Source organism: Ailuropoda melanoleuca, chromosome 1 (assembly GCF_002007445.2).
Source record: "Ailuropoda melanoleuca isolate Jingjing chromosome 1, ASM200744v2, whole genome shotgun sequence".
Classification (NCBI taxonomy): domain Eukaryota; kingdom Metazoa; phylum Chordata; class Mammalia; order Carnivora; family Ursidae; genus Ailuropoda; species Ailuropoda melanoleuca.
In genome coordinates, this window is record NC_048218.1 from 99258208 (window position 1) to 99278491 (window position 20284).

Below are 20284 nucleotides of genomic sequence, written 5' to 3' on the forward strand. Positions count from 1 at the left end.
CCTGATGGAAGCTATGCCGATGTCCACTCACCACCCACCGTCCCCAGCCATTCCAGTGACAATCACACCCCGCTCAGTAATTACCCCAGAGGGGTATGTTAGCAATCCTCCCATTGCTGATGGGGCAAGACTTGTTACCCATGGATGGTCCACCAGCAGGACGTCTATCTAGACTCCCCCCACAACCAAAATGTGTCATACAGATTCTTCATTTTTCAAAAGCCCGGGATTTGCCAAAGTATGGAGGGGCAAGTCACCAGTTCTAGCACCTAGGCGAAACTTAGTACTGACAAAATCCACCCCCGTTACACATTTATCAAAGTATGATTCCCAATGAAGACAGTTCTAAGAGGAATTTGGGGGCAGCACTTAATGTTACAGTATTTTCTCTGCAGTAAATGGAATCAAAACTACCATCATTTGGCTGAGCACACTGAAGTAAACTTGTGTCAAGCAACACCAGGATTCCCTAGTACTCTGAACTGACTATAAGTCAAATTCTCTCTTTTAGCCTTACATCAATAAACGTATCTATGTTAGTCAAGTTTCTCCAGAGAAACAAAACCAAAAGGATATAGACATAGACAGAGAGAGAGAGAGAGAGAGAGAGAGAGAGAAAGAGAGATACACTAAGAAAGGCTCCCATGATTGTGAAGGCTGGCATGCTCCAGGAGGTCCAGTGCTAGAGTTTCAATTCAAAGGCTAGCAGGTTTGAGACCCAGGAAGTAACAACGTTTCCATTCGAGTTCAAAGGCAGGAAAAGGCCAATATCCCAGTTCAAAGGTAGTAGGCAGGAAAAATTCTGTTTTACTCAAGGGAGGGTCAGCCTTTTTGTTCCATTCGGGCCTTCAACTGATTGAATGAAGCCCACCCACATTAGGGAGGGCAATCTATTTTACTTAATCTACCAACTTAAATGTTAAACTCATCCAGAAACACCCTCATAGAAGCACCCAGAATGACATCTAGCTAAATACCTGGGCACACCATGGTCTAGTCGAATTGACACATAAAATTAACTATCATAGTATCTTTAGCAAAGTCTGAATCACTGATGCTATCTTTGTCAGCAGGGAAGGCATTTCAAATCCGAATTCCTATTTTAAGGTTATCTAAGCAAAATAACTTTCAAATAAACTCTGCCATATTGCCAGCAATCTGTACAAGGCTACTTCTCCATCATCCCCATTTCCAGGCATCTATCTAGCATCAGAAAAGTCACATACATACTCGGCCAACTCCAGCAAAAGTTTGGCCAAAGAGCTTGTAACTTCCCAATAGCACCCCCAATTGTCATTGCAGAACCTTGAATCAAAATATTTACTAAAACTCTCTGCCAGGTAAGTCAGGCCATGAGCAAACTACTCCCATGTCAAAACTATCCTAAGAGTAGACTTACTTTCTTTTTCTCTCAACAAAGGGAAACTTCCAACTGCTCTCCAACCACTTGTTTCAAGATTTGCTTTTGGAAAACCAGTAAATTGCGGAATAGAGGAGAACTTTGTATCCAGCTCCCACTTTCTTGACAAAACCTATTGAAAAGTTGCCAGTTGTGAATTTAACACTTTTCATAGCAGTAAGCCCGACTTCTTTCAGAATTCTTGACAGGGTTTTGATGCCAACACATGCCCATGTCAAAAACAGTGAGTCACTCTGACATGTCACCAGGCAGAAAAGCCAAGTGCGGTGCCAAGCACCCAGAGTCCCCATCTGCACATGGAGTATCACAATGTTTCTTTCAGGCAAAGTTTTGCTTGGCTAAGAAGCACGGCAGCATTTTGAAGCTGCCGACAACCTTTCCAGTTTCCAAAAAAGAAATGGGACTTTTTCTTTGATGGCATCAGCATGCACGCACCAGGCAAAATACAGGAGCTGGCTGCACTGACAAACATCATTAGTTTCACTGAAGAGACTGGCGTGTCAGCTCCATGATCAGCTGTGAAATATCGGGAGAAATGTCAGCAGCTACAGAGTGAGTCACACAATTTAGGAGAGACACTGTTTCTACTACCTTCCCCGGCTCCGTGCTTCTCCCAACTTGACCATTCCCAGGGCAATGTGTGTGGCTGTGTGTGGCTTCTTTCCTTTTCCAGTGTAAATCTAGTAGGATTTAAGGGTTGTGAGGTCAAATCCAAGCATTCATTAACTCCTAATCTTTTCAAACCAAGATTTCTTCCTGAAAACTTCCAATGAGTTTCGGAATGGATAAAGCACGAACCATGCCCTGGTTTCACTGGATCTGGGCACTCACGGGCAGGAACTCGCCTGCACAGGAAGCACACCAACTTCTGTGTTGGTGATGAAAGGGAAAGCAAATGAAACACGCATCTCATCACTTTACCCCTGTGAGTGTCTCAATTACAAAATATGGGCTTCTCCTCATTCCTGCCNAAAGCAAATGAAACACGCATCTCATCACTTTACCCCTGTGAGTGTCTCAATTACAAAATATGGGCTTCTCCTTCTCATTCCTGCTTGACTGACAGAGTGAGTTGAGGGTTTGGCTGTGGAACAGGGACAGCTTCTCACTGAGCAGCAGACATGGCCAGCTCCCCAAGCAGTCTGGGGGCTCCCATGCATTCCCCTCATTTTTTCCCTCCAATAAGGAGGGGAAGATAATGAAGAACGGGTCACTGGCCCACATTTTATTAGCAGACGAGGCGGCCTTTTCTTAAAAGGCTCGCAGCCGCATTCTGACGTTTCCCTTCCATTTTGCTTCTCTCATCTAATTAGTACATGTATGTACCCTGGTTCTTTGGAGCGACTCCACAAATCTCGGTGTTCCAGCAGCTCCTCCTGAGGCTGGAAGNTCTCTCATCTAATTAGCACATGTATGTACCCTGGTTCTTTGGAGCGACTCCACAAATCTCGGTGTTCCAGCACTTACCTTTACTGGAAAGGTAAGTCTGGTCAAAATCTTCTCCTCAGATCCACCTATCTTAGTTTCAAAAAAGCTTTTTGAGACCTTGGTAGTTCTGCTGTTCTCTGCGCAAGCTTGCCAGAAAAGCCTTAAATGGTGGGGAGAAGTCAGGATTCAAGCAGAAAGGTAGGAAGCACTCTAGTTACTTAAAACAGAAAAGAAATGAATGCAGGGAATGGGGCTGTAACGTCGTCGGAAGGCCTAGAGATCAGAAGGGAAGGAGGCATTAGCACGTCAGGAACCCCGAGAGGCCGTGCTGTTCTGCTCCAAGCAGTGGGAGGACATTTGCGGCAGCTGCTGGCCCTGACGCCGATGAGGACGCTGACACCCTGCAGGCCTTCACACTGCACGTCACCACTGCTGCTGGAGCCACAAGTCCCATGGCTTCCGCCGACATCCACCTTCTCACCACGTGAGACTCCCTCCGTGAGAAGGGCCCACTGGAAACCAGCTGTGCGGGAGTCTGGGAGTCGTAGCTCCCACGCTGTCCGCTCAGGGAGGTGGGACAAGTATGGGACTGAGGACTCCCGGGTAATGAGACATGTGTCATGTGATCAAAGACAAAGGACTTTATTAGTTGCAGCACAGCAGGCAGCACGCTGTTCACATTCACATCAGTTGTCCTTACTGCCCCCTCTAGTGCTACAGGTCAGGTCCAGCGGCCAGCGTTAGACACTGCATACACAGTGGGTTTGTATCGCAGCTTAGGAGCCCCACACTTCTGGAAATCCCAGAGTTTAAAGGGGACTGCTAGCAGACCTGCTCCACCTCTGTTCCAGAGGGAGAGATTATCTTTATTATACTGAACAGCAAACAAATCTGCCCCCTGCCTTAAGATAGACACTATCACTATCTCCAAGACTTTGCCATACAAACATCCTTGAAAAAATAGTTGGGAACGAAAGCTCATGTAAAACACTCAGAAACACAGGAAACTGATGAAGAATTGTCTCCCACCAAGTCAGCCATTAGATTTTTGAAAAAACACTAGGAAAAATATTAGGGAAGCAGTTCCGGTACCAAAGAAAGACTTTCCTTCTCCTGCGAAAGGTGCTCCTTTACTGAGTGAGTTAGCCTCCCTTCCAGCCAAAGCGAAAGGTCAATGCTAATGATCATTGGGGGAACCAATGTGGAAACATACTACCTTCCTNTCATTGGGGGAACCGATGTTGAAACATACTACCTTCCTTTCTCAGTTCAATTACCCTACAGTACAGAATCTTTTTTAAAGCATTAGCAAATAGACAAGAAGGAAGGGCAATAAAAATTGTCTGGACATAAATGAGATTTCTCTTAGTAATCGATTCATTTGGCAAGGGAGNACAAGAAGGAAGGGCAATAAAAATTGTCTGGACATAAATGAGATTTCTCTTAGTAATTGATTCATTTGGCAAGGGAGTATAGCAGAAGAATGACTTCAGAATCCCTCCAACAACTTTGTATTAAGAGGTAGGTTTTGTGGGTTTTTGTACAGTTGCCACACAATGTTACATTAGTTTCAGGTGTACAACATGATTTAGCATACATTATATTATACTCACCATAAATGTAGCTATCATCTATAACCATAAAATGCTGTTACAGTATCATTGACTATATTCCCTATGTTGTGCCTTCTATTCCTGTGACTCTCTCATTCCCTAACTAGAAGCCTGTATCTTCCACTCCCTTCACCCATTTTTCCTATCCTCACACCCCACTTCCTTCTGGCAATTATCAATTTGTTCTCTCTATTTATAGGTCTGATTCTGCTGTTTGTTTGTTTATTCATTTGTTTTGTTTTTTTTATTCCACTTAGGAGTGAAACCATATGGTATTTGTCTTTCTCAGTCTGACTTATTTCACTGAGTATAATACCCTCAAAGTCCATCCATGTTGTTGCAGATGGCAGGATCTCATCCTTTTGTGTGGCTGTGTAATATTCCATTGTACACATCTTCTTTATCTTCAACGGACACAGGTTGCTTCCATATCTTGGCCATTATAAATCATGCTGCAATAAACATAGGGGAGTAAATATTTTTTTGAATTAATGTTTTGTTTTCTTTGGGTAAATACCCAATAGTGGAATTACTGGATCATAGTATTTCTATTTCTAATTTTTTGAGAAACCTTCATACTGTTTTCCACAGTACCTGTACCAATTTACATTACAGAAGTGCACAAGAGTTCCATTTTCTCTACATCCTCACTGACACTTGTTATGTCTTGTCTTTTTTATTTTGTCACTCTGACAGGTATAAGGTGATATCACATTGTGGTTTTGATTTGTGTCTCCCTGATGATTAATGATGTTGAGCATTTTTTGTGTATCTGTTGGCCATCTCTATGTCTTCTTTAGAAAAACATCTATTCAGGTAAGAGGTGGGTTTCTTCAAGCCAGTGAGATTCTACTTTACAAAAATTTCCTGCCAACACTTATAATACAACTAAATGTGTACATGTATCAGACTTCCATCTGTTCATCAGTTAACAGTTTTTCTTTTCCACATGCCAAGCACTGTGCCAAGTAGTAAAGACAAAAGTTAAACAAGACAGACAAGATCCTTGCCCTCATGAATATTACATTCCAATGGGATAGACAGGAAGAAAAGAAATGCATAGATACAATAATTACAAATTTTGAGAAATGCTGGGAAGGAGACGAACGGGAGAACCACAACAGAGACAAAGATTTTAATCAGATAAGGTGGTTAAGCGGATACTCTGTGATAATATACTGTTTATATCATCATAATGGATGAAAAAGAGTCAGCTCTGCAAAGTGGGGGAAAGAGTGTTGCAAGCAGGGCAAACGTCCTGAGCAAAGACCTTGAGGTAGGAAAGTTCTAGGAACTGACAGAAAGCCTGTATGACTGCAGTCTAGTTTGTGAGAGGAGATTAAAGTAAAATTTAAATTAAAAAAAAAAATACCACTATTTCCTTTATTGAAGAATCCTTTGTTTCTGTTTATAAAACAACTAACAGAGTTTGATCATTAGAAGATGAAATTTTGATCTTTCTAAAGATTTGAGAAAGACTATGGTTGTACACACTCATAGTCTCTCTCTAGCACTGCCCCCCACCTTCCTCCCTTACTAAAGTCACAGAAGAGTTTGCATTGACCCCTGTCCCTCCAGATGTCATCGGGGTTACTAGAATATTTACTATTGGTGACATCTCCCATAGTCTTCTCCAGACTTTTCCAGCACCATGGGAGGGTCTGACACTGACTGCTGTGGCTTTGGGCTGGGCTCTCTTTGGTTCTTATGATTCCTCTACCCACCCCCACAAAACTCTGACATAATCCCCTGGGAAGGTTAAAGCCCTTTCCTCCCTGGAGGCTGAGGGTGGTGGGAAGGACAGGCCTCCCCTCTCCTTTACCACCATTCGGTGGCTCAGGACCAGCTCACCAGACAGTGCAGGCATGTCCAGGCATTTTAGAAAGTAATCAGCACATAGGAGGGGAGATATTAGCATTTAGCTGGTACAGATGCTTCTTCAAGGCTCTTCATTCCAAATACCTTCCTTCCAACAGGAAGATTTCTCATCTTCTAGATTCTTCTTCTGCCCCAAGTCAAGGGAGTTCTGAGTATCTTCCACCTCCACCAAGGAGATGGTTACGCATCTTACCTCCCAAGATCTTAGAAGAGGATGTTTCAGTCCTGCAGGTAAATGAGCATCCATCTTCTAATTCAAGGTCTCTTTTTAAGTCTCACCAGTGAGAGCTGTGGTCCTGCTGGTTCCTTTCACAGTTCACCTACGTAACAGCCTGCCCACTGACTTTTTGGCAAGACTGACGCACAAGGTGCGCTGAGACTTTGCTCAGTCCATATCCAGCTCCTTATTCCATATCCAGCCTCCTCTTCAGCATCCAGGGTCTCAGGAGCCCCCCAGCGAAGACTGTGGACTGTGGACTCCCAGGGACAAGCAGGAACCGTGGTAAAATACCCTTGTTACAATGCTTTAAGAGGCCATAAATGGAAAGAAGAAAAAGCATGCTTAATAAAACCCTTCTCAAACTCCGCTTGATGAGTACATAATCTATTTGTATTCAACAGATTAGACAGTATGCCTAAACCCCATGTGGCTTAGTTATCTATCTTCTTGGAAAAATCACTAAAAATTCTATAAAAGTCCTAATATATTCCTAATTCCTAACAGTTCTAATTCCTAAATATACTCCATTCATGCTCTTGTGACTAAACTTGGGAACAAATCTGATTCATGATCTGATGACCCCTATCAACAGAAAACAAAAATGAGATGTGAGATTCTTCTTTGTTAACTCTGTCAGGGAGCAAGAGTTCCTGTCCCCTGCAAGGGTCCCTCTAGGTGGACTAGGAATCAAACCGACATGAGACAGATTAACAGGTGAAAATCAAATGTGCTAGAGTACACACAGGGCGTCCACACAGACGTGGAAATTCCAAAGAGAGTCAGGCAAAATGAGGTATATATGTCATTCTGAGCTAAGGAGAAGGGACCAGGGGTCTGTGATTTCAGAGGAAAGAAATGCATTTCCCAGGGTGATAAGAAGAGGAGGCACTTGGTAATTAGATGTTTGCCCTGCCATACAGATGGGTCACGCAGATAAAATTTATCTCTGCTAACAACCCTTATTCTGGGAAAGACCCAAATTTAGATTCTTCTATGTAGTTAAAGGAGTGAAAAAGTTTCTCTTGAGCCCACAGGGTCTTGATGGCCCAGGATTATCTTGATTCCAGAGTGGCCCATCCTGTGGTGGCCTGCCCTTGGCCCCTACAACTCCATAGTGGCTTCTCTCCTGCAGAGACTGAAACTCCTCATTGCAAAGATACTGGACATATCTACTTTGGCGCAGAAGGGTTCTTTGAGTTAGTTTACCAAAAACCTGTGTTCATGTTCAAGGTTGCTGGGCACAGCTTTTATCTTCAGCAGTAGGAAATCAAGAAATCTTTCATACAGTTAACTTAATCATTTCTATCCCAGTTTCTATTTTTACTGAAGTACACAATTCAATAATAGTAACCTGCTTTAGTAAAGAAAACTGGGAGTTAGGCAATAAATGAAGACCATCTAAAGAGAAAAGGATCTCAACACCGGTTTTCTCCTGTTTTTTTTTCCTATTTTCAGGCACAGTATGGTTTAGCGGTGTTACTAAAATACTAGCAAACTGATAGCTCAATACAGGCCTTTGTTGGAACCAGCCAGTTGAATCATTAAAAAACAGATTTCTTCTGTTCTGTTTCATGTTTCTCTAAAATGGCGCCCAGTTTGTAGTGGTAAATTGTTTTTAAATGATAGGTTCTCTGAGACCAATAACGCGTGACTCCTCCTCTTTGAAGATTAATATTATTTTCCACTCCATCTATCTCACTGTGGAAAATGGCGGCAGCGGTGGAAGTTACGGCAGGCTGGGAAGGCTGGTGAGAGCCGGCCATCTGCGCCTGGATCAGTTTCAGAGCTCTTTTAAAGCAACTCTGGGTGAACAGAGGAGGCTCGTTTAAAACACTTTGTCATGCTGCAAGGCCAGTAACTAGCTGGGCAGGCCGAAGATGGGACAGGGTTATAGGCCTCTGGATAGTTCATCAGAGAACTTGTATTAGCAAATCAGAAATCACACACCTGAAGCAAACAAACAAAAAACCAAGGCAAAAAATGCTATTGTAAAAGGGATAGAAAGAAACTCTCTACTCCCCAGAGGAAAGGCTTTCAATGGCTTCGCATTTTATTCACATATGCTGTTACGTAACAAAAATAAAGAAAAAATAATGCTCAGAAGTTGTCTTTGGGGCAAAAACACTTCACAAGTCTCTCAAAATATGTGAGAGAAGATTGTGAGTAAACATACTGCTGTTATGGGGCGTTCGACAAATTTGCTAGACTTTGATGTATGTAGAAGTAAAAAAAGTTTACATGAAGAATCTATGTGCCTTTTTTTTTTTAAACCTTACTAACTACCCACAAATAAGGGAAAGGCTCCAATAGATTACAAAATTAAATTAGAAAGTATAACGAGGGGCGCCTGGGTGGCAGNAAGTATAACGAGGGGCGCCTGGATGGCAGAGCGGTTAAGCGTCTGCCTTTGGCTCAGGGCGTGATCCCGGCGTTGTGGGATCGAGCCCCACATCAGGCTCTTCTGCTATGAGCCTGCTTCTTCCTCTCCCACTCCCCCTGCTTGTGTTCCCTCTCTCACTGGCTGTCTCTATCTCTGTCGAATAAATAAATAAAATCTTTAAAAAAAAAAAAAAAGAAAGTATAACGAGATGAAATTAAATGAGATTTCATTTCATATTTAAAATAACAATGTTTTGCATTTAAATTAAATTCTACCTTAAAATACAGCATATGTTAAAAAAAGAAAAGCAAGTTTTCTTTATCTTGTACAGAGGGTGCAGATGTGCCCAGATGGAGAACTATTTATTCTATTCCTCAAACATTCACTAAGTATTAACATTTATAGATCATTTTCACATAGTGAAATGTCATAAATAGATGAATTTTATTAAATCATAAATGTTAACATTATGTAAGACTTTTGTGGGAAAACTGTAGGGTTTCAATTTGATTGCTCCCATAAAATTTTTAGCAATTTCAAGTAATCCAAACATTCTGTACAAGTAAATGGAAAGTCCACTTGATCTGATAAATTGACATCAGGTTACAAAATCACCAGATGTCACAGAGGCTGTCCTCAAGTACAACCGTCCCTCCATCCTTAAAATGGTGAAAAATGGATTATAGGGTTGTGATTATATTCTTTAGTCTCACAAAAAAAAATCAGTTTTTTTTAGAGGCACTTATCCTTGTTACTACAAGTTCAGACTACTACCATCCACTGCGTGCGCTCACGCACACATACACGCACGCCCATGCGTGCACGCACGCAGTCAACAGCACCTTTGTCAAAGTTCTAAAGACTGGACCACCATTCAACCTGCCCCCAGTGCCATCTTTGCCACTCCACAGTTTATCTAAAAGAACAGGCAGATCTGCATACTTAACAAAAAAGTTGGAATAAGCATCTCGAGATTACAGTTGATAAGTTTACAGTCTAACAATTTTGAATCTGACAACATCTCTCAAACCTGGGTCCAAATCCTGACCTCGTGACTTACAGCCTCTGCCACCTCAGAATCATCCCTTATTCCTCTGAGGCTCAGTTTCCTTGTCTGTAAAATAGAATTATATCAACTTTGTGCATTGTTGGGAGAATTCTAGATAATGGAAGTAAAGCGCCCAGCACCAGGCAGACACGCACGGTACTGCATGGAACACTTGTTAAACTCTTGAGGCTTTAGGAATGGGATTCTCTCATTTTTGCTATTTGCACAGAGTCTTCTTGTACCATTAAAAAAACTTACAAATTTTTAAATGAGGGGATGATTTGGCCACTCTAAAGTGGTCTGCCTCCTCTTTTCTAGGTTTGTTTCACTGTTTCATTCCATTTGCATCGTAAAGGATATGCATGTGCTAGGGCCGCTCCAACCCAGTACCACAAACAAATGGCTTAAACAGAAACAGCTGTCTCACAATTCTGGAGGCTAGAAGTCCTGAGCCAAGTACCAGCAGAGTTGGGTCCTGAGGACTTCGAGGAAGAGTTTGTTCTAGCTTTCTCCCCCAGCTTCTGGCGTTTTGCTGGCCATCTTTGGCATTCCTTGGCTTGTTAACACATCACCCCAATCTCTGCCTTCACATGGTGTTCTTTCCGTGTGCGTGTCTGTGTCCAAATTTCCCCTTCTTACAAGGACACTAATAATACTGGACTAGAGCCCACACTCTTCCAGTATGACTTCATCTTTAATTACATCTACAAGGGCACTTAGGACCTCAACATATGACTGGGGGGTGGGGGGGGTTGTACGATTCAACCCAGAACAGAAGGTTGTAAGACTCATCATTTCCATGAGCTTTCTGGACCCTAAACTCCAAAGGAAATAAGCGGGACCTAATTATAACTCTGGTTGTCAGCCTTTTCACATTGCAAGCTTTCTGTGCTGGAGCACGAATGTGTAACATTGCATACGTAACAGAAAGGATCTGACCTTCCAACAAAAGGGCAGACCTTTCTAGAATTCCATCTTTTTTTTTTTTTACATAGCAACACCACAATGAATGTCTTAAATTTATTGTTTACTTTCATCTATTACAATTCATTGTTCAGCTAACAATCACTTCATGGACAAGATGGGATTTCAGAAACCCTGCAATAGGAAATAAATAAACATGACACGACTTGACCCAAAGCCTAACAAAGAGCTTCACCTAAACACGTGAACATTTGGAGGTTGCTCAAAGCAAGGGAGCCAAAACTCTGAGGCTGGGAAGTATTTTTGTTATGACAAAATTTTCTCCGGGTAGATTTTTCTTATTGCGGGTTTTTTTGTTATTTGAAGAAACGATCTGTATACGGGATTCTGTAATGGGGGGAGAGCTGCAGGCACCAAAGGTTTGCAGGCACACTGAAGGTGGCCTCCCTCGGTGCCTCTCAGCTACGCAGTTCCCTCCCCGGAGGAAACCCCTGCTGCCTGGTTCTTGTCTCCACAATTCGAAACAAAGACGCCTGTAAACTCACACCAAAGATAGTACTGTGGACCTTCCCATGCCTGGCTTGTTTTCTCTTTACCTTGTATCTCGAAGATCCTGCCCTATCAGTAGCTGTTTCATTAGCTGTAACAGCTGCCCTCATTGTGTTCCAGAGGCAGGGTTCCTCCGGGGCAGGAATTTTATCTACACAAGTAATGCAGTGTTCTCACAATACTATAATGAGCCCCCTCCCCGCCCCCACCCTCCCACACCCGCTAAGGACTGAGAAGGCAGGTTTGTGCCTAAAACACTGTTATCAACTGGAAAGACCGACGAACTTAAGGCTTTCAATAGCAACATTGTACTGGAAAAGTTCTGTCTCATAACTTGCAGTTTAAAAAAAACATTAAAAATCAGGTTCAGGAATTGTTGCTTCCCTACCCGGCCTCCCTTCTCCCTTCGTAGTTCCTTTACTAATGGAATTTGCAAGTGAAGGAATCATTAATTCTACACTACCATTGTAAACTGCCATAGCGACTCCACCCCAGGGCTGAAATAGGATTTATTTGAAATTCCGCTATTGTTGAACATTTAGGTGGTTTGTACTTATAAAGCATTCAAAACAATGCTGGAAAGCCCATACCAATGACCTTGGGGGGGGGCACAAATTGCCAATTTGACCCCCAGAAATAAATTCATCATTTGTTTTTAACATCTGAGAGCATGGGTCCCCTTGACAATCTGATGGAACTTTCACCTCTCCGGAAAAAAAAAAAAAAAAGACAAATAAACACAAAAATTTTCAGTTTTAGGGAAAATCTCCCCCACAAAATGACCCCAGGTTAAGAATCTAGTATCAAGTTATGTTCCTACCAACATGTAAATGCCTCTTTGCCCTCACCTTCACTTTCTCACACTTTTTACTGATTTGATAGATGAAAAAAGCATACCACTCTTACCTTAATTTTTTGATTGCTGATGAAATGTGAACATTTTTTAAAAGCTGATTTGGTCATGTATTGTTTTTATACATTACTTATTTGAGTCTTTTATATAATGACTCAGATTTTAAATATTAAATAAAATATTTTTAATTTAACGCTATAAAAGCAGACAATAAACTTGGAAACAAGCAAGACCTACACATTGCCTGGACTACAATAATGAAATCTTTCATCTGAGAGTATCAGATTCTACTATTGCATGTTTCATGATTTCCACTAGAGGGCGATAGTAGCTTGTCTATTATTCTCTGGTTTCTACAGCCCTCAAGACGGCTCCATTTATGTTCCCTAAAAAGTCTTTTTCTAAAAAATATTTACAGAGTAAAGAATTACAAATACTTCATTATGCATATAACACATTATATAAAAATAACATTTTAAATATTCTATTTAATTTGTTATAACACAAGAAAATGTACAAATCGTATTTGAATTTTCATAATCAGTGCCTCCTATGAAAACTATGTCTTCCTTAGTATTTACCATTACATAGATTGAGTGAAATTGCCATTACTTACAGAATGGTGCTTACAGCATGAATTTTTTTTTTTTAAGATTTTATTTATTGATTTGACAGAGAGAGAGGGAGACAGCCAGCGAGAGAGGGAACACAAGCAGGGGGAGTGGGAGAGGAAGAAGCAGGCTCCCAGCAGAGCACAGAGCCTGATGTGGGCTCGATCCCAGAACCCTGGGATCACGCCCTGAGCCGAAGGCAGACGCCCAATGACTGAGCCACCCAGGCACCCCTTATAGCACGATTTAAAATTTAAACTTTTTAAATTATTAGGAGAAAAGATGGAAGAAAAGCAACGGACTCCTGAAAAGGCAACCAGATTAATTCTTGGTTCCAAATATTCCAACTGGCTGGCCATGTACTGTCAGCTATAGCCTGATTTGTTCTTTTCATTCAATAAATATTTACTGATCACCTGCATTTGCAGGGCATTTTTCTGGGGCCTACAAATACAATCATGAAGAAAAGCCAAATCCCTGACCTCAAGCAGTTTTTCCCACTAGAGGGGTAGGGCAGAGATGATATACAAATACGTATGTCTTATGTATGTTCACACTGACAGGTGTGAACAAATGTTCCTTTGAATTTGGGTGCATTTGAAGAACTAATTGGCTTTCTTGAGCAATCAACTTACAAGGTAGCCCACCTAGCAAATACAAAGCAGGTCTAAGACGGTATGCAAAGTGGAAGGTTTTTATAGGAAGGAGGGTGGGGCAAGGAGGTTATTAACAAAAGAAAAGAAAGGACTACTTGCTTCAGGCAAGGTCACTTTCCCCCTGGGGGGGTCTTATCATGCAGATTACCTCGTCTATCAGTTTGGTCCAAATCACCATTGTTTCTCATCCGTTTAAGGGCAGCAGCCTCCTAACTAGTCTTCCTTTTTCTACTCTTGTCCCTCTATAGTCTATTCTCAAGGTAGTGTTACCCGAAACTGGGTTCACCTCTTGGTGGAGTGTTGGAGAGACCCTCACAAGGGATTACCTCTCTGGTGCCGACCTTAAAATTCCTTACTGACCTGTTTAAACTTCATGGGGGTGGGGGGAGTGAAGCTGCAATCAGGTTAGGTATTAAGCCCCAGTTCGGTGACTTGGCCTAGCATAAGTGACTCCGTTTGGGGCCTGGTTTTCTTCTTGACAAAGGTTACGGGGACTAAGGAGGGAAATAAAGCTGGGAAAGGAGTGATAGCACACTGGGGAAATGGAGGTGACTGGTGGAGGCTTCACACACAGATTTGACATCTGAGCAGACAGCTTAGGGAGCTCAGTCATAACTGATGCGAAAAAAGATCATTCCATGAAGAGAAGGGACATCAGGTGCAAGGGTGTTCAGGTGGGAGTGGATCTGACTAGTGAGAAAAAGCAAGGGAGCCAGTGTGACAGGAGAAAAGTGACCCAGGGACAGGGTGAGGGCCTCGACAGCAGCATCAGAAATGGGACTTTTAATCTGAGATGAAGAAAGCCTGGGGTTTTAAGCACAGGCAGGATACAATCTATATGCATAAAAAGAATCACTCTGACTAGTATTGTAAGCAGAAAGAATTAGGGGTCCCTTGAAAAAGAAAGACAAGGCATAGCTCCCTTGACATAACAAAAGTCATTTTAGGCTCCCAACCACCTGTGATGTATGCCTGACAGGCACTACTTGCCCAGAGCAGATTTCTTGCAGAACTTCCTGGGGTAGGGGTATGTCATGTCCATACTGTTGAAGAATAGATCCCAGCAGATCCTGATTTTAAGGGAACTAAAGACTGTAAGACCAAATAACCACTCTCAGGCCAGGAGATAGCTTAATCATATCAGGGACAATAAATCAGTGGTAAATCTCCCAGTGCTGGCTCAAAAGTTGAGTGACCTGACATACAGTCTTGAGTCATCTTTACAGGATTTAAACACCCTTTGAGCTTTCAGATACCCAGCCAACTAAAGCCAGAGAATCAATGATGTTGACCCTTGCCAGCCCTCAGAACTGGGACCTGGTCTCTGTCACCTTAAGAAGACTTTACCCCAATTCCATGCAGAAAGCTGTAAACCCCTTCATGAATATGCATGAACCCTAAGCTTGAAATTTCCCCACTTTGGTTGTGTGAGGAAACACTGCTTTGGGAAATAACCCCAGTGTTCTGGCCTTGCTGCAAGTTAAACCCTTCTTTTCTTATTCTTTGGCTTGGTTGTGTCTTTTGGCTCAACACCCACCAAGAGGTGAACCCAGTTTCGGGTAACACCACTTTGAGAATAGACTATAGAGGGACAAGAGTAGAAAAAGGAAGACTAGTTAGGAGGCTGCTGCCCTTAAACAGATGAGAAACAATGGTGATTTGGACCAAACTGATAGCAGCAGCAGAAGGCTGGGGGGCAGATGACCGTTGAGGTGCCTTTGAGCTACTGAACAGGCACCTGCATGCGGGAGGCTGGCATTCAAGGCAGAAGTCTGGGCTGGAAATAGAAATTTGAGAGACATCAGTGTAGAGACGGAACAAGATCATAAAGAGAACGAGCATAGAAGAGCAGAAAAGAGGCCTGAAAACCGAACCCCAGGACATCCAGTGTTTAGAAGTCGAGGCAATCAGAGGACACCAGCAAAGAAGGCTGAGAAAGAGGGTCAAGTGAGGCAGGAGAACCAGGAATGAGGGTCTCAGAAGCCAGTAGCCTCCAGGAGCACCAAGTCAGCCATCATTAAAAGCTGAGAGCAAAGACTGACCCTCGATGTTAGCAGGGCTGATCGTGGGGGCCCTGACAGCAGTGGTGTTCCTGGGGTCGTGGGGCTGGAAGCCTCAGCAGAGCAGAGGGGATTAGATACAGCATGACACAGGAGACAGCAAGTATAATAGTTATTTCAAGGAATTTTGATAAAAAGGGAACCTAGAAATGAAGTGATAGCTGGAGAGGGATTCAAGGTCAAGAGAAGGTTTTCAAAAGATGGGAGAAATGATAGCTTGACTTTCTGCTCTTCAAGAGAGGGAAATCTGGTGGTTGCAAGAAAGAGATGACACTTGCCACAGCAATGCCCTTGGGTAGACAAAGGGGATGAGATCTAACGCAAAAGGTGGGGGCTCGCCACTTTTAATATGTGGCCAGGTATATGGGCCCTGACACCAGGAGGTAGGAGGATTTTTGAACAAGAAAATAAGTTCACTGTTTCCCATGGCCCTTTACTCTGCATTTTTATAGGAACTGTTTATAAAGCTGTGTCTATACCTAGACTATAACTACTTGAGTTTACACAGCAGCCTGATTACCCATCTCTCCATTGTTCAGAGTGGTACATTCCACAGCTGCCTGGGCTTTGGTGTCACACGGGAGGAGTGCCCACGGGCTGATGAAGCCTGCTTCAGAAGGCACTGCTCTCATTCAGAAAAGAGCTTCCCCACATGAGCAGTGGGGTCTCACCCAGTTGTGATACCTTCAACATAGGCTTACTCGGGGTAGTCAGGGGGATAGCATGACATGGGGGGAAAGAGTTATAGTGAAATTAGGGTCAGGTAGGTAGCCCTGAAATCATGATGCTGTTATATGCTGGTTTTAGAAAACTTACTTTCTTGTATGCTAGAAAGAAAATCTGATTGAATTATTTGCTCAATTAATATTACATGCCAAGCACTGAACAAGCACATCAAAGTCATTCCATGATGAGATAAATTTTCCTACATCTCACATGGTCCTTTTAGTTTTTTGACAACATCTTGCAAAGTAATTACCTTCTCAAAAATTCTATCCCCTCATTTTTGCCCAAAACCATGAAAGAAGTCAGTTCTTGTTTTTTTGCAGAAGGATACATGATTCTTTGGACAGGATTTACTTACACACAAAATGAGTCTTTCAGTCCATCTGTGCCTGAAGGATTTTTCTCCACCTGTTTTAAAACTGCCCCACCCTAATTAAAGATCACAAGCTCATGGACTTGTACTATTTACAATATATCCATTGTCTTCCTCAGCAACATATTTTGTTATTCAAAATATATATATTCTCACTGCCATCAGTNGAGCCTGATGTGGGCTCGATCCCAGAACCCTGGGATCACGCCCTGAGCCGAAGGCAGACGCCCAATGACTGAGCCACCCAGGCACCCCTTATAGCACGATTTAAAATTTAAACTTTTTAAATTATTAGGAGAAAAGATGGAAGAAAAGCAACGGACTCCTGAAAAGGCAACCAGATTAATTCTTGGTTCCAAATATTCCAACTGGCTGGCCATGTACTGTCAGCTATAGCCTGATTTGTTCTTTTCATTCAATAAATATTTACTGATCACCTGCATTTGCAGGGCATTTTTCTGGGGCCTACAAATACAATCATGAAGAAAAGCCAAATCCCTGACCTCAAGCAGTTTTTCCCACTAGAGGGGTAGGGCAGAGATGATATACAAATACGTATGTCTTACGTATGTTCACACTGACAGGTGTGAACAAATGTTCCTTTGAATTTGGGTGCATTTGAAGAACTAATTGGCTTTCTTGAGCAATCAACTTACAAGGTAGCCCACCTAGCAAATACAAAGCAGGTCTAAGACGGTATGCAAAGTGGAAGGTTTTTATAGGAAGGAGGGTGGGGCAAGGAGGTTATTAACAAAAGAAAAGAAAGGACTACTTGCTTCAGGCAAGGTCACTTTCCCCCTGGGGGGGTCTTATCATGCAGATTACCTCGTCTATCAGTTTGGTCCAAATCACCATTGTTTCTCATCCGTTTAAGGGCAGCAGCCTCCTAACTAGTCTTCCTTTTTCTACTCTTGTCCCTCTATAGTCTATTCTCAAGGTAGTGTTACCCGAAACTGGGTTCACCTCTTGGTGGAGTGTTGGAGAGACCCTCACAAGGGATTACCTCTCTGGTGCCGACCTTAAAATTCCTTACTGACCTGTTTAAACTTCATGGGGGTGGGGGGAGTGAAGCTGCAATCAGGTTAGGTATTAAGCCCCAGTTCGGTGACTTGGCCTAGCATAAGTGACTCCGTTTGGGGCCTGGTTTTCTTCTTGACAAAGGTTACGGGGACTAAGGAGGGAAATAAAGCTGGGAAAGGAGTGATAGCACACTGGGGAAATGGAGGTGACTGGTGGAGGCTTCACACACAGATTTGACATCTGAGCAGACAGCTTAGGGAGCTCAGTCATAACTGATGCGAAAAAAGATCATTCCATGAAGAGAAGGGACATCAGGTGCAAGGGTGTTCAGGTGGGAGTGGATCTGACTAGTGAGAAAAAGCAAGGGAGCCAGTGTGACAGGAGAAAAGTGACCCAGGGACAGGGTGAGGGCCTCAACAGCAGCATCAGAAATGGGACTTTTAATCTGAGATGAAGAAAGCCTGGGGTTTTAAGCACAGGCAGGATACAATCTATATGCATAAAAAGAATCACTCTGACTAGTATTGTAAGCAGAAAGAATTAGGGGTCCCTTGAAAAAGAAAGACAAGGCATAGCTCCCTTGACATAACAAAAGTCATTTTAGGCTCCCAACCACCTGTGATGTATGCCTGACAGGCACTACTTGCCCAGAGCAGATTTCTTGCAGAACTTCCTGGGGTAGGGGTATGTCATGTCCATACTGTTGAAGAATAGATCCCAGCAGATCCTGATTTTAAGGGAACTAAAGACTGTAAGACCAAATAACCACTCTCAGGCCAGGAGATAGCTTAATCATATCAGGGACAATAAATCAGTGGTAAATCTCCCAGTGCTGGCTCAAAAGTTGAGTGACCTGACATACAGTCTTGAGTCATCTTTACAGGATTTAAACACCCTTTGAGCTTTCAGATACCCGGCCAACTAAAGCCAGAGAATCGATGATGTTGACCCTTGCCAGCCCTCAGAACTGGGACCTGGTCTCTGTCACCTTAAGAAGACTTTACCCCAATTCCATGCGGAAAGCTGTAAACCCCTTCATGAATATGCATGAACCCTAAGCTTGAAATTTCCCCACTTTGGTTGTGTGAGGAGACACTGCTTTGGGAAATAACCCCAGTGTTCTGGCCTTGCTGCAAGTTAAACCCTTCTTTTCTTATTCTTTGGCTTGGTTGTGTCTTTTGGCTCAACACCCACCAAGAGGTGAACCCAGTTTCGGGTAACACCACTTTGAGAATAGACTATAGAGGGACAAGAGTAGAAAAAGGAAGACTAGTTAGGAGGCTGCTGCCCTTAAACAGATGAGAAACAATGGTGATTTGGACCAAACTGATAGCAGCAGCAGAAGGCTGGGGGGCAGATGACCGTTGAGGTGCCTTTGAGCTACTGAACAGGCACCTGCATGCGGGAGGCTGGCATTCAAGGCAGAAGTCTGGGCTGGAAATAGAAATTTGAGAGACATCAGTGTAGAGACGGAACAAGATCATAAAGAGAACGAGCATAGAAGAGCAGAAAAGGCCTGAAAACCGAACCCCAGGACATCCAGTGTTTAGAAGTCGAGGCAATCAGAGGACACCAGCAAAGAAGGCTGAGAAAGAGGGTCAAGTGAGGCAGGAGGAGAACCAGGAATGAGGGTCTCAGAAGCCAGTAGCCTCCAGGAGCACCAAGTCAGCCTTCATTAAAAGCTGAGAGCAAAGACTGACCCTCGATGTTAGCAGGGCTGATCGTGGGGGCCCTGACAGCAGTGGTGTTCCTGGGGTCGTGGGGCTGGAAGCCTCAGCAGAGCAGAGGGGATTAGATACAGCATGACACAGGAGACAGCAAGTATAATAGTTATTTCAAGGAATTTTGATAAAAAGGGAACCTAGAAATGAAGTGATAGCTGGAGAGGGATTCAAGGTCAAGAGAAGGTTTTCAAAAGATGGGAGAAATGATAGCTTGACTTTCTGCTCTTCAAGAGAGGGAAATCTGGTGGTTGCAAGAAAGAGATGACACTTGCCACAGCAATGCCCTTGGGTAGACAAAGGGGATGAGATCTAACGCAAAAGGTGGGGGCTCGCCACTTTTAATATGTGGCCAGGTATATGGGCCCTGACACCAGGAGGTAGGAGGATTTTTGAACAAGAAAATAAGTTCACTGTTTCCCATGGCCCTTTACTCTGCATTTTTATAGGAACTGTTTATAAAGCTGTGTCTATACCTAGACTATAACTACTTGAGTTTACACAGCAGCCTGATTACCCATCTCTCCATTGTTCAGAGTGGTACATTCCACAGCTGCCTGGGCTTTGGTGTCACACGGGAGGAGTGCCCACGGGCTGATGAAGCCTGCTTCAGAAGGCACTGCTCTCATTCAGAAAAGAGCTTCCCCACATGAGCAGTGGGGTCTCACCCAGTTGTGATACCTTCAACATAGGCTTACTCGGGGTAGTCAGGGGGATAGCATGACATAGGGGGAAAGAGTTATAGTGAAATTAGGGCCAGGTAGGTAGCCCTGAAATCATGATGCTGTTATATGTTGGTTTTAG

At 43.1% G+C, this 20284-nt stretch overlaps 1 protein-coding gene across 4 annotated transcripts in view; it reads right to left on the bottom strand.

The window, feature by feature from the left end:
- The window catches only part of OTOL1 (otolin 1), a 191707-nt gene that overhangs the window by 51484 nt on the left and 119939 nt on the right, over positions 1-20284 (bottom strand). For 2 of the 4 annotated variants that reach the window (XR_004626344.1, XR_004626342.1), the window contains one exon: positions 5211-6863. The exons of the other annotated variants lie outside the window; for them this stretch is intronic. The gene's annotated coding sequence lies outside the window, so the exon portion shown is untranslated. Of the gene's footprint in view, positions 1-5210; positions 6864-20284 lie in introns of those variants that run through there. 4 annotated transcript variants of the gene reach the window in all.